The sequence below is a fragment of the Schistocerca serialis genome, unplaced genomic scaffold (assembly GCF_023864345.2).
Source record: "Schistocerca serialis cubense isolate TAMUIC-IGC-003099 unplaced genomic scaffold, iqSchSeri2.2 HiC_scaffold_1363, whole genome shotgun sequence".
Lineage (NCBI taxonomy): Eukaryota > Metazoa > Arthropoda > Insecta > Orthoptera > Acrididae > Schistocerca > Schistocerca serialis.
The window spans coordinates 14,259,437-14,271,467 of record NW_026047584.1 but is presented as its reverse complement, the minus strand read 5'-3'; positions in this window follow the sequence as shown (position 1 = coordinate 14,271,467).

The window sequence follows — 12,031 nt, the reverse complement described above, 5'->3', positions numbered from 1 at the left end:
TAGTGTCACAGGAATGGATCAATACATAGACAGTAGGAAGAGTCAGTCTTCTTGTACATAAGACGGCATTGTGCCTTTTGAATTTAATTTCGATGCAATTTCTGTATTTCATCGTCAATAAGAACTTCCAAGGTATACAGTAAACCTGAAGTGAAGCATCGTAATCTATAACTAGTGTCACAGTAATGGTTCAAAGCATAGTCAGTAAGAAGAGTCAGTGTTCTTGTACATAAGTCGGCATTGTGCCTTTTCTATTTAATTCCAATGCAATTTCTGTGTTTCAACGTCAATAAGAAGGTCCAAGGGATTCAGTAAACCTGAAGTGAAGCATCGGAATCTATAACTAGTGTCACAGGAATGGTCAAATTATAGACAGTAAGAAGAGTCAGTCTTCTTGTACTTAAGTCGGCATTGTGCTTTTTGTATTTACTTCCGATGCAATTTCTGTGTTTCATCGTCAATAAGAAGGTCCAAGGGGTACAGTAAACCTGAAGTGAAGAATCGGAATCTATAACTAGTGTCACTGGAATGGTTCAAAATATAGACAGTAAGAAGATTCAGTCTCCTTGTACTTAAGTCGGCATTGTGCATTTTGTATTTAATTCCGATGCAATTTCTGTGATTCATCGTCAATAATAAGGTCCAAGAGATAGAGTAAACCTGAAGTGAAGCATCGGACTCTATAACTAGTGTCACAGGTATGTTTCAAACATAGACAGTAAGAAGAGTCAGTCTTCTTGTACTTAAGTAGGCATTGTGCCTTTTGTATTTAATTCCGATGCAATTTCAGTGTTTCATCGTCAATAAGAAGGTCAGAGGGATACAGCAAACCTGAAGTGAAGCATCGGAATCTATAACTAGTGTCACAGGAATTGTTCAAAAAATAGACAGTAAGATGAGTCAGTCTTCTTGTCCTTAAGTCGCCATTCTGCCTTTTGTATTTAATTCCGATTCGATTTCTGTGTTTCATCGGCAATAAGGTCAGAGGAATACAGTAAACCTGAAGTGAAGCATCGGAATCTATAACTAGAGTCACAGGAATGGTTCAAAACAGAGACAGTAGGAAGAGTCAGTCTTCTTGTACTTAAGTCGGCATTGTGCCTTTTGTATTTAATTCCGACGCAATTTCTTTCTTTCATGGTCAATAAGAAGGTCAGAGGGATACAGTAAACCTGAAGTAAAGAATCGGAATCTAAAACTAGTGTCACAGGAATGGATCAAAACATAGACAGTAAGAAGAGTCAGTCTTCTTGTACATAAGTCGGCATTGTGCCTTTTGAATTTAATTCCGATGCAATTTCTGTATTTCATCGTCAATAAGAACTTCCAAGGTATACAGTAAACCTGAAGTGAAGCATCGTAGTCTATAACTAGTGTCACAGGAATGGTTCAAAGCATAGTCAATAAGAAGAGTCAGTGTTCTTGTACATAAGTCGGCATTGTGCCTTTTCTATTTAATTCCGATGCAATTTCTGTGTTTCATCGTCAATAAGAAGGTCCAAGGGATACCCTAAAACTGAAGTCAAGCATCGGTATCCATACCTAGTGTCACAGGATTGGTGCAAAACAAAGTCTCTAAGAAGACTCAGTCATCTTGTCCTTTAGTCGGCATTGTGCCTTTTATATTTAATTCCGATGCAATTTCTGTGTTTCATCGCCAATAAGAAGGTCCAAGGGATTTAATAACCCTGGAGTGAAGCATCGGAATCTATAACTAGTGTCACAGGAATTGTTCAAAAAATAGACAGTAAGAAGAGTCAGTCTTCTTGTACTTAAGTCGGCATTGTGCCTTTTCTCTCTAATTCCAATGCTATTTCTGTGTTTCACCGTCAATAATAAGGTCCAAGGGATACAGTAAATTTGGAGTGAAGCATCGGAATCTATAACTATTGTCACAGGAATGGTTCAAACTATTATCAGTAATAAGAGTCAGTCTTCTTGTACTTAAGTCGGCATTGTGCCTTTTGTATTTCATTCCGATACAATTTCTGTGTTTCATCGGCAATAAGAAGGTCCAAGGGATACAGTAAACCTGGAGTGAAGCATCGCAATCTATTACTAGTGTCACAGGAATGGTTCCAAAAATAGACAGTAAGAAGAGTAAGACTTCTTGTACTTAAGTCGGCAGTGTGCCTTTTGTATTTAATTCCGATGCAATTTCTGTGTTTCATCGTCAATAAGAAGGTCAGAGGGATACAGTAAACCTGAAGTCAAGCATCGGAATCCATAACTAGTGTCACTGGAATGGTTCAAAATATAGACAGTAAGAAGAGTCAGTCTTCTTTTACTTAAGTCGGCATTGTGCCTTTTGTATTTAATACCGATGCAATTTCTGTGATTCATCGTCAATAAGAAGTTCCAAGAGATACAGTAAACCTGAAGTGAAGCATCGGACTCTATAACATGTGTCACAGGAATGGTTCAAACATAGACAGTAAGAAGAGTCATTCTTCTAGTACTTAAGTCGGCATTGTGCCTTTTGTATTTAATTCCGATGCAATTTCTGTGTTTCATCGTCAATAAGAAGGTCAGAGGGATACAGTAAACCTGAAGTGAAGCATGGGAATCTATAACTAGTGTCACAGGAATTGTTCAAAAAATAGACAGTAAGAAGAGTCAGACTTCTTGTACTTAAGTCGGCATTGTGCCTTTTGTATTAAATTCCGATGCAATTTCTGTGTTTCATCGTCAATAAGAAGGTCAGAGGGATACAGTAAACCTGGAGTGAAGCATCGGAATCTATAACTAATGTCACTGGGATGGTTCAAAACATAGACAGTATGATGAGTCAGTCTTCTTGTACTTATGTCGGCATTGTGCCTTTTCTATTTAATTCCGAAGCAATTTCCGTGTTTCATCGTCAATAAGAAGGTCAGTGGGATACAGTAAACCTGAAGTGAAGCATCGGAATCTATAACTAGTGTCACAGGAATTGTTCAAAAAATAGACAGTAAGAAGAGTCAGTCTTCTTGTACTTAAGTCGGCATTGTTCCTATTGTATTTAATTCCGATGCAATTTCTGTGTTTCATTGTCAATAAGAAGGTCAGAGGGATACAGCAAGCCTGGAGTGAAGAATCGGAATCTATAACTAGTGTCACAGTGATGGTTCAAAACATTGACAGTAAGAAGAGTCAGTCTTCTTGTACTTAAGTCGGCATTGTGCTTTTTGTATTTACTTCCGATGCAATTTCTGTGTTTCATCGTCAATAAGAAGGTCCAAGGGGTACAGTAAACCTGAAGTGAAGCATCGGAATCTATAACTAGTGTCACTGGAATGGTTCAAAATATAGACAGTAAGAAGATTCAGTCTCCTTGTACTTAAGTCGGCATTGTGCATTTTGTATTTACTTCCGATGCAATTTCTGTGATTCATCGTCAATAATAAGGTCCAAGAGATAGAGTAAACCTGAAGTGAAGCATCGGAATCTATAACTAGTGTCACAGGAATGGTTCAAATTATAGACAGTAAGAAGAGTCAGTCTTCTTGTACTTAAGTCGCCATTGTGCCTTTTCTATTTCAATCCGATACAATTTCTGTATTTCATCGGCAATAAGAAGGTCCAAGGGATACAGTAAACCTGGAGTGAAGCATCGCAATCTATTACTAGTGTCACAGGAATGGTTCCAAAAATAGACAGTAAGAAGAGTAAGACTTCTTGTACTTAAGTCGGCATTGTGCCTTTTGTATTTAATTCCGATGCAATTTCTGTGTTTCATCCTCAATAAGAAGTTCAGAGGGACACAGTAAACCTGAAGTGAAGCATCGGAATCTATAACTAGTGTCATTGGAATGGTTCAAAATATAAATAGTAAGATGAGTCAGTCTTCTTGTACTTAAGTCGGCAATGTGCCTTTTGTATTAAATTCCGATGCAATTTCTGTGTTTCAACGTCAATAAGAAGGTCCAAGGTATACAGTAAACCTGGAGTGAAGCATCGGAAACTATAACTAGTTTCACTGGAATGGTTAAAATCATAGACTGTAAGAAGAGTCAGTCTTCTTGTACTTAACACGACATTGTTCCTTTTCTATTTAATTCCGATGCAATTTCTGTGTTTTATCGTCAATAAGAATGTCCAAGGTATACAGTAAATCTGAAGTAAAGCATCGGAAACTATAACTAGTGTCACAGCAATGGTTCAAACTATAATCACTAAGAAGAGTCAGTCTTCTTGTACTTAAGTCGGCATTGTGCATTTTCTATTTAATTTCGATGCAATTTCTGTGTTTCATCGTCAATAAGAACGTCCAAGGGATACAGTAAACCTGGAGTGAAGCATCGGAATCTATAACTAGTGTCACAGGAATGGTTCAAAGCATAGACAGTAAGAAGAGTCAGTCTTCTTGTACTTAAGTCGGCATTGTGAGTTTTCTATTTAATTCCGATGCAATTTCTGTGTTTCATCGTCAATAAGAAGGTCAGAGGGATACAGTAAACCTGAAGTGAAGCATCGGAATCTATAACTAGTGTCACAGGAATGGTTCAAAACATAGACAGTAAGAAGAGTCAGTCTTCGTGGACTAAAGTTGGCATTTTGCCTTTTGTATTTAATTCCAATGCTATTTCTGTGTTTCACCGTCAATAACAAGGTCCAAGGGATACAGTAAACCCGAAGTGAAGCATCGGAATCTATAACTATTGTCACCGAAATGGTTCAAACTATTATCAGTAAGAAGAGTCAGTCTTCTTGTACTTAAGTCGGCATTGTGCCTTTTCTATTTCTTTCCGATGCAGTTTCTGTGTTTCATCGTCAATATGAAGGTCAGAGGGATACAGTAAACCTGAAATGAAGCATCGGAATCTATAACTAGTGTCACAGGAATGGTTCAAAACATACACAGTAGGAAGAGTCAGTCTTCTTGTACTTAAGTCGGCATTGTGCCTTTTGTGTTTAATTCCGATGCAATTCCTGTGATTCATCGTCAATAAGAAGGTCCAAGGGATACAGTAAACCTGAAGTGAAGCATCGGAATCTATAACTAGAGTCACAGGAATGTTTCAAAACATAGTCAGTAAGAAGAGTCAGTCTTCTTGTCCTTACGTCGGTATTGTGCCTTTTGTATTTAATTCCGATGCAATTTCTGTGTTTCATCGTCAATAAGAAGGTACAAGGTATACAGTAAACCTGAAGTGAAGCATCGGAATCTATAACTAGTGTCACAGGAATGGTTCAAAACATAGTCAGTAAGAAGAGTCAGTCTTCTTGTACTTAAGTCGGCATTGTGCCTTTTCTATTTAATTCCGATGCAATTTCTGTGTTTCATCGTCAATAAGCAGGTCCAAGGGTTACAGTAAACCTGGAGTGAAGCATCGGAATCTATAACTAGTGTCACAGGAATGGTTCAAAACATAGACAGTATGAAGAGTCAGTCATCTTGTACTTAAGTCGGCATTGTGAGTTTTCTATTTAATTCCGATGCAATTTCTGTGTTTCATCGTCAATAAGTAGGTCAGAAGGATACAGTAAACCTGAAGTGAAGCATCGGAATCTATAACTAGTGTCACAGGAATGGTTCAAAACATAGACAGTAAGAAGAGTCAATCTTCGTGTACTAAAGTTAGCATTTTGCCTTTTGTATTTAATTTCAATGCTATTTCTGTGTGTCACCGTCAATAACAAGGTCCAAGGGATACAGTAAACCTGAAGTGAAGCATCTGAATCTATAACTAGTGTCACAGCAATGGTTCAAACTATTATCACTAAGAAGAGTCAGTCTTCTTGTACTTAAGTCGGCATTGTGCATTTTCTATTTAATTCCGATGCAATTTCTGTGTTTCATCGTCAATGAGAATGTCCAAGGTATACAGTAAACCAGAAGTAAAGCATCGGAATCTATAACTAGTGTCACAGCAATGGTTCAAACTATAATCACTAAGAACAGTCAGTCTTCTTTTACTTAAGTCGGCATTGCGCCTTTTCTATTTAATTCCGATGCAATTTCTGTGTTTCATCGTCAATAAGAAGGTCCAAGGTATACAGTAAACCTGGAGTGAAGCATCGGAATCTATAACTAGTGTCAGAGGAATGGTTCAAAACATAGACAGTAAGAAGAGTCAGTCTTCTTGTACTTGAGTCGGCATTGTGGGTTTTCTATTTAACTCCGGTGCAATTTCGGTGTTTCATCGTCAATAAGAAGGTCAGTGGGATACAGTAAACCTGAAGTGAAGCATCGGAATCTGTAGCTAGTGTCACAGGAATGGTTCAAACATAGTCAGTAAGAAGAGTCAGTCTTCTTGTACTTAAGTCGGCATTGTGCCTTTTCTATTTAATTCCGATGCAATTTCTGTGTTTCATCGTCAATAAGAAGGTCCAAGGGTTACAGTACATGTGGAGTGAAGCATCGGAATATATAACTAGTGTCACAGGAACGGTTCAAAACATAGACAGTAAGAAGAGTCAGTCTCATTGTACTTAAGTCGACATTGTGCCTTTTCTATTTAATTCCGATGCAATTTCTATGTTTCATCGTCAATAAGAATGTCCAAGGTATACAGTAAACCTGAAGTAAAGCATCGGAATCTATAACTAGTGTGACAGCAATGGTTCAAACTATAATCACTAAGAAGAGTCAGTCTTCTTGTACTTAAGTCGGCATTGTGCCATTTCTATTTAATTCCGATGCAATTTCTGTGTTTCATCGGCAATAAGGTCAGAGGGATACAGTAAACCTGAAGTGAAGCATCGGAATCTATAACTAGTGTCACATGAATGGTTCAAAACATAGACAGTAGGAAGAGTCAGTCTTCTTGTGCTTAAGTCGGCATTGTGCCATTTGCATTTAATTCCGATGCAATTTCTGTGTTTCATTGTCAATAAGAAGGTCAGAGGGATACAGTAAACCTGAGGTGATGCATCGGAATCCATAACTAGTGTCACAGGAATGGTTCAAATCATAGACAGTAGGAAGAGTCAGTCTTCTTGTACTTAAGTCGGCATTGTGCTTTTTGTTTTTAATTACGATGCAATTTCTGTGTTTCATCGTCAATAAGAAGGTCCAAGGATTAGAGTAAACCTGGAGTGGAGCATCGGAATCTATAACTAGTGTCACAGGAATGGTTCAAATCATAGACAGTAAGAAGAGTCAGTCTTCTTGTACTTAAGTCGACATTGAGCGTTTTCTATCTAATTCCGATGCAATTTCTCTGTTTCATCGTCAATAAGAAGGTCCAAGGTATACAGTAAACCTGAAGTGAAGCATCGGAATCTATAACTAGTGTCACAGGAATGGTTCAAAGCATAGTCAGTAAGAAGTGTCAGTCTTCTTGCACTTAAGTCGGCATTGTGCCTTTTATATTTAATTCCGATGCAATTTCTGTGTTTCATTGTCAATAAGAAGGTCCAAGGGATACAGTAAACCTGGAGTGAGGCATCGGAATCTGTAACTAGTGTCACAGGAATTGTTCAAAACATAGACAGTAAGCAGAGTCAGTCTTATTGTACTTAAGTCGGCATTGTGCCTTTTTTAATTAATACCTATGCAATTTCTGTGTTTCATCGTCAATAAGAAGGTTCAAGGGATACATTAAACCTTGAGTGAGGCATCCGAATCTATAACTACGGTCACAGGAATGGTTCAAAGCATAGACAGTAAGAAGAGTCAGTCTTCTTGTACTAAAGACGGCATTGTGCCTTTTGTAATTAATTCCGATGCAATTTCTGTGTATCATCGTCAATTAGATGGTCCAAGGGATACAGTCAACCTGGAGTGAAGCATCGGAATCTATAACTAGTGTCACGGGAATGGTTCGAAACATAGATAGTAAGAAGAGTCAGTATTCTTGTACTTAAGTCGGCATTGTGCCTTTTGTATTTAATTCCGATGCAATTTCTGTGTTTCATCGTCAATAAGAATGTCCAAGGTATACAGTAAACCTGAAGTAAAGCATCGGAATCTATAACTAGTGTCACAGCAATGGTTCAAACTATAATCACTAAGAGGACTCAGTCTACATGTACTTAAGTCGGCATTGTGCCTTGTTGTTGTTGTTGTTGTTGTGGTCTTCAGTCCTGAGACTGGTTTGATGCAGCTCTCCATGCTACTCTATCCTGTGCAAGCTTTTTCATCTCCCAGTACCTACTGCAACCTACATCCTTCTGAATCTGCTTAGTGTATTCATCTCGTGGTCTCCCTCTACGATTTTTACCCTCCACGCTGCCCTCCAATACTAAATTGGTGATCCCTTGATGCCTCAGAACATGCCCTACCAACCGATCCCTTCTTCTGGTCAAGTTGTGCCACAAACTTCTCTTCTCCCCAATCCTATTCAATACTTCCTCATTAGTTACATGATCTACCCATCTAATCTTCAGCATTCTTCTGTAGCACCACATTTCGAAAGCTTCTATTCTCTTCTTGTCTAAACTATTTATCGTCCATGTTTCACTTCCATACATGGATACACTCCATACGAATACTTTCAGAAATGACTTCCTGACACTTAAATCAATACTGGATGTTAACAAATTTCTCTTCTTCAGAAACGCTTTCCTTGCCATTGCCAGTCTACATTTTATATCCTCTCTACTTCGACCATCATTAGTTATTTTGCTCCCCAAATAGCAAAACTCCTTTACTACTTTAAGTGCCTCATTTCCTAATCTAATTCCCTCAGCATCACCCGACTTAATTAGACTACATTCCATTATCCTTGTTTTGCTTTTGTTGATGTTCATCTTATATCCTCCTTTCAAGACACTGTCCATTCCATTCAACTGCTCTTCCAAGTCCTTTGCTGTCTCTGACAGAATTACAATGTCATCGGCGAACCTCAAAGTTTTTATTCCTTCTCCATGAATTTTAATACCTACTCCGAATTTTTCTTTTGTTTCCTTTACTGCTTGCTCAATATACAGATTGAACAACATCGGGGAGAGGCTACAACCCTGTCTTACTCCCTTCCCAACCACTGCTTCCCTTTCATATCCCTCGACTCTTATAACTGCCATCTGGTTTCTGTACAAATTGTAAATAGCCTTTTGCTCCCTGTATTTTACCCCTGCCACCTTTAGAATTTGAAAGAGAGTATTCCAGTCAACATTGTCAAAAGCTTTCTCTAAGTCTACAAATGCTAGAAACGTAGGTTTGCCTTTCCTTAATCTTTCTTCTAAGATAAGTCGTAAGGTCAGTATTGCCTCACGTGTTCCAGTGTTTCTACGGAATCCAAACTGATCTTCCCTGAGGTTGGCTTCTACTAGTTTTTCCATTCGTCTGTAAAGAATTCGTGTTAGTATTTTGCAGCTGTGACTTATTAAGCTGATAGTTCGGTAATTTTCACATCTGTCAACACCTGCTTTCTTTGGGATTGGAATTATTATATTCTTCTTGAAGTCTGAGGGTATTTCGCCTGTTTCATACATCTTGCTCACCAGATGGTACAGTTTTGTCAGGACTGGCTCTCCCACGGCCGTCAGTAGTTCCAATGGAATATTGTCTACTCCGGGGGCCTTGTTTCGACTCAGGTCTTTCAGTGCTCTGTCAAACTCTTCACGCAGTATCGTATCTCCCATTTCATCTTCATCTACATCCTCTTCCATTTCCATAATATTGTCCTCAAGTACATCGCCCTTGTATAGACCCTCTATATACTCCTTCCACCTTTCTGCTTTCCCTTCCTTGCTTAGCACTGGGTTTCCATCTGAGCTCTTGATATTCATACAAGTCGTTCTCTTATCTCCAAAGGTCTCTTTAATTTTCCTGTAGGCGGTATCTATCTTACCCCTAGTGAGATAGGCCTCTACATCCTTACATTTGTCCTCTAGCCATCCCTCCTTAGCCATTTTGCACTTCCTGTCGATCTCATTTTTGAGACGTTTGTATTCCTTTTTGCCTGTTTCACTTACTGCATTTTTATATTTTCTCCTTTCATCAATTAAATTCAATATTTCTTCTGTTACCCAAGGATTTCTACTAGCCCTCGTCTTTTTACCTACTTGATCCTCTGCTGCCTTCACTACTTCATCCCTCAAAGCTACCCATTCTTCTTCTACTGTATTTATTTCCCCCATTCCTGTCAATTGCTCCCTTATGCTCTCCCTGAATCTCTGTACAACCTCTGGTTCTTTTAGTTTATTCAGGTCCCATCTCCTTAAATTCCCACCTTTTTGCAGTTTCTTCAGTTTTAATCTACAGGTCATAACCAATAGATTGTGGTCAGAGTCCACATCTGCCCCTGGAAATGTCTTACAATTTAAAACCTGGTTCCTAAATCTCTGTCTTACCATTATATAATCTATCTGATACCTTTTAGTATCTCCAGGGTTCTTCCATGTATACAACCTTCTTTCATGATTCTTAAACCAAGTGTTAGTTATGATTATGTTGTGCTCTGTGCAAAATTCTACCAGGCGGCTTCCTCTTTCATTTCTGTCCCCCAATCCATATTCACCTACTATGTTTCCTTCTCTCCCTTTTCCTACACTCGAATTCCAGTCACCCATGACTATTAAATTTTCGTCTCCCTTCACAATCTGAATAATTTCTTTTATTTCATCATACATTTCTTCAATTTCTTCGTCATCTGCAGAGCTAGTTGGCATATAAACTTGTACTACTGTAGTAGGTGTGGGCTTCGTATCTATCTTGGCCACAATAATGCGTTCACTATGCTGTTTGTAGTAGCTTACCCGCATTCCTATTTTCCTATTCATTATTAAACCTACTCCTGCATTCCCCCTATTTGATTTTGTGTTTATAACCCTGTAGTCACCTGACCAGAAGTCTTGTTCCTCCTGCCACCGAACTTCACTAATTCCCACTATATCTAACTTCAACCTATCCATTTCCCTTTTTAAATTTTCTAACCTACCTGCCCGATTAAGGGATCTGACATTCCACGCTCCGATCCGTAGAACACCAGTTTTCTTTCTCCTGATAATGACATCCTCTTGAGTAGTCCCCGCCCGGAGATCCGAATGGGGGACTATTTTACCTCCGGAATATTTTACCCAAGAGGACGCCATCATCATGTAATCATACAGTAAAGCTGCATGCCCTCGGGAAAAATTACGGCTGTAGTTTCCCCTTGCTTTCAGCCGTTCGCAGTACCAGCACAGAAAGGCCGTTTTGGTTATTGTTACAAGGCCAGATCAGTCAATCATCCAGACTGTTGCCCTTGCAACTACTGAAAAGGCTGCTGCCCCTCTTCAGGAACCACACGTTTGTCTGGCCTCTCAACAGATACCCCTCCGTTGTGGTTGCACCTACGGTACAGCTATCTGTATCGCTGAGGCACGCAAGCCTCCCCACCAACGGCAAGGTCCATGGTTCATGGGGGGGGCATGGTGCCTTTCCTATTTAATTCCGATGCAATTTCTGTGTGTCATCGTCAATAAGAAGGTCCAAGGTATACAGTAAACCTGGAGTGAAGCATCGGAATCTATAACTAGTGTCACAGGCATGGTTCAAAACTTAGACAGTAAGAAGAGTCAGTCTTCTTGTATTTGAGTCGGCATTGTGAGTTTTCTATTTAATTCCGATGCAATTTTGGTGCTTCATCGTCAATAACAAGGTCAGAGGGTTACAGTAAACCTGAAGTGAAGCATCGGAATCTGTAACTAGCGTCACAGGAATGGTTCAAACATAGTCAGTAAGAAGAGTCAGTCTTCTTGTACTTAAGTCGGCATTGTGTCTTTTCTATTTAATTCCGATGCAATTTCTGTGTTTCATCGTCAATAAGAAGGTCCAAGGGTTACAGTAAATGTGGAGTGAAGCATCGGAATCTATAACTAGTGTCACAGGAATGGTTCAAAACATAGACAGTAAGAAGAGTCAGTCTTCTTGTACTTAAGTCGACATTGTGCCTTTTCAATTTAATTCCGATGCGATTTCTGTGTTTCATCGTCAATAAGAATGTCCAAGGTATACAGTAAACCTGAAGTAAAGCATCGGAATCTATAACTAGTGTGACAACAATGGTTCAAACTGTAATCACTAAGAAGAGTCAGTCTTCTTGTACTTAAGTCGGCAATGTGCCTTTTTCATTTAATTCCGATGCAATTTCTGTGTTTTATCGGCAATAAGGTCAGATTG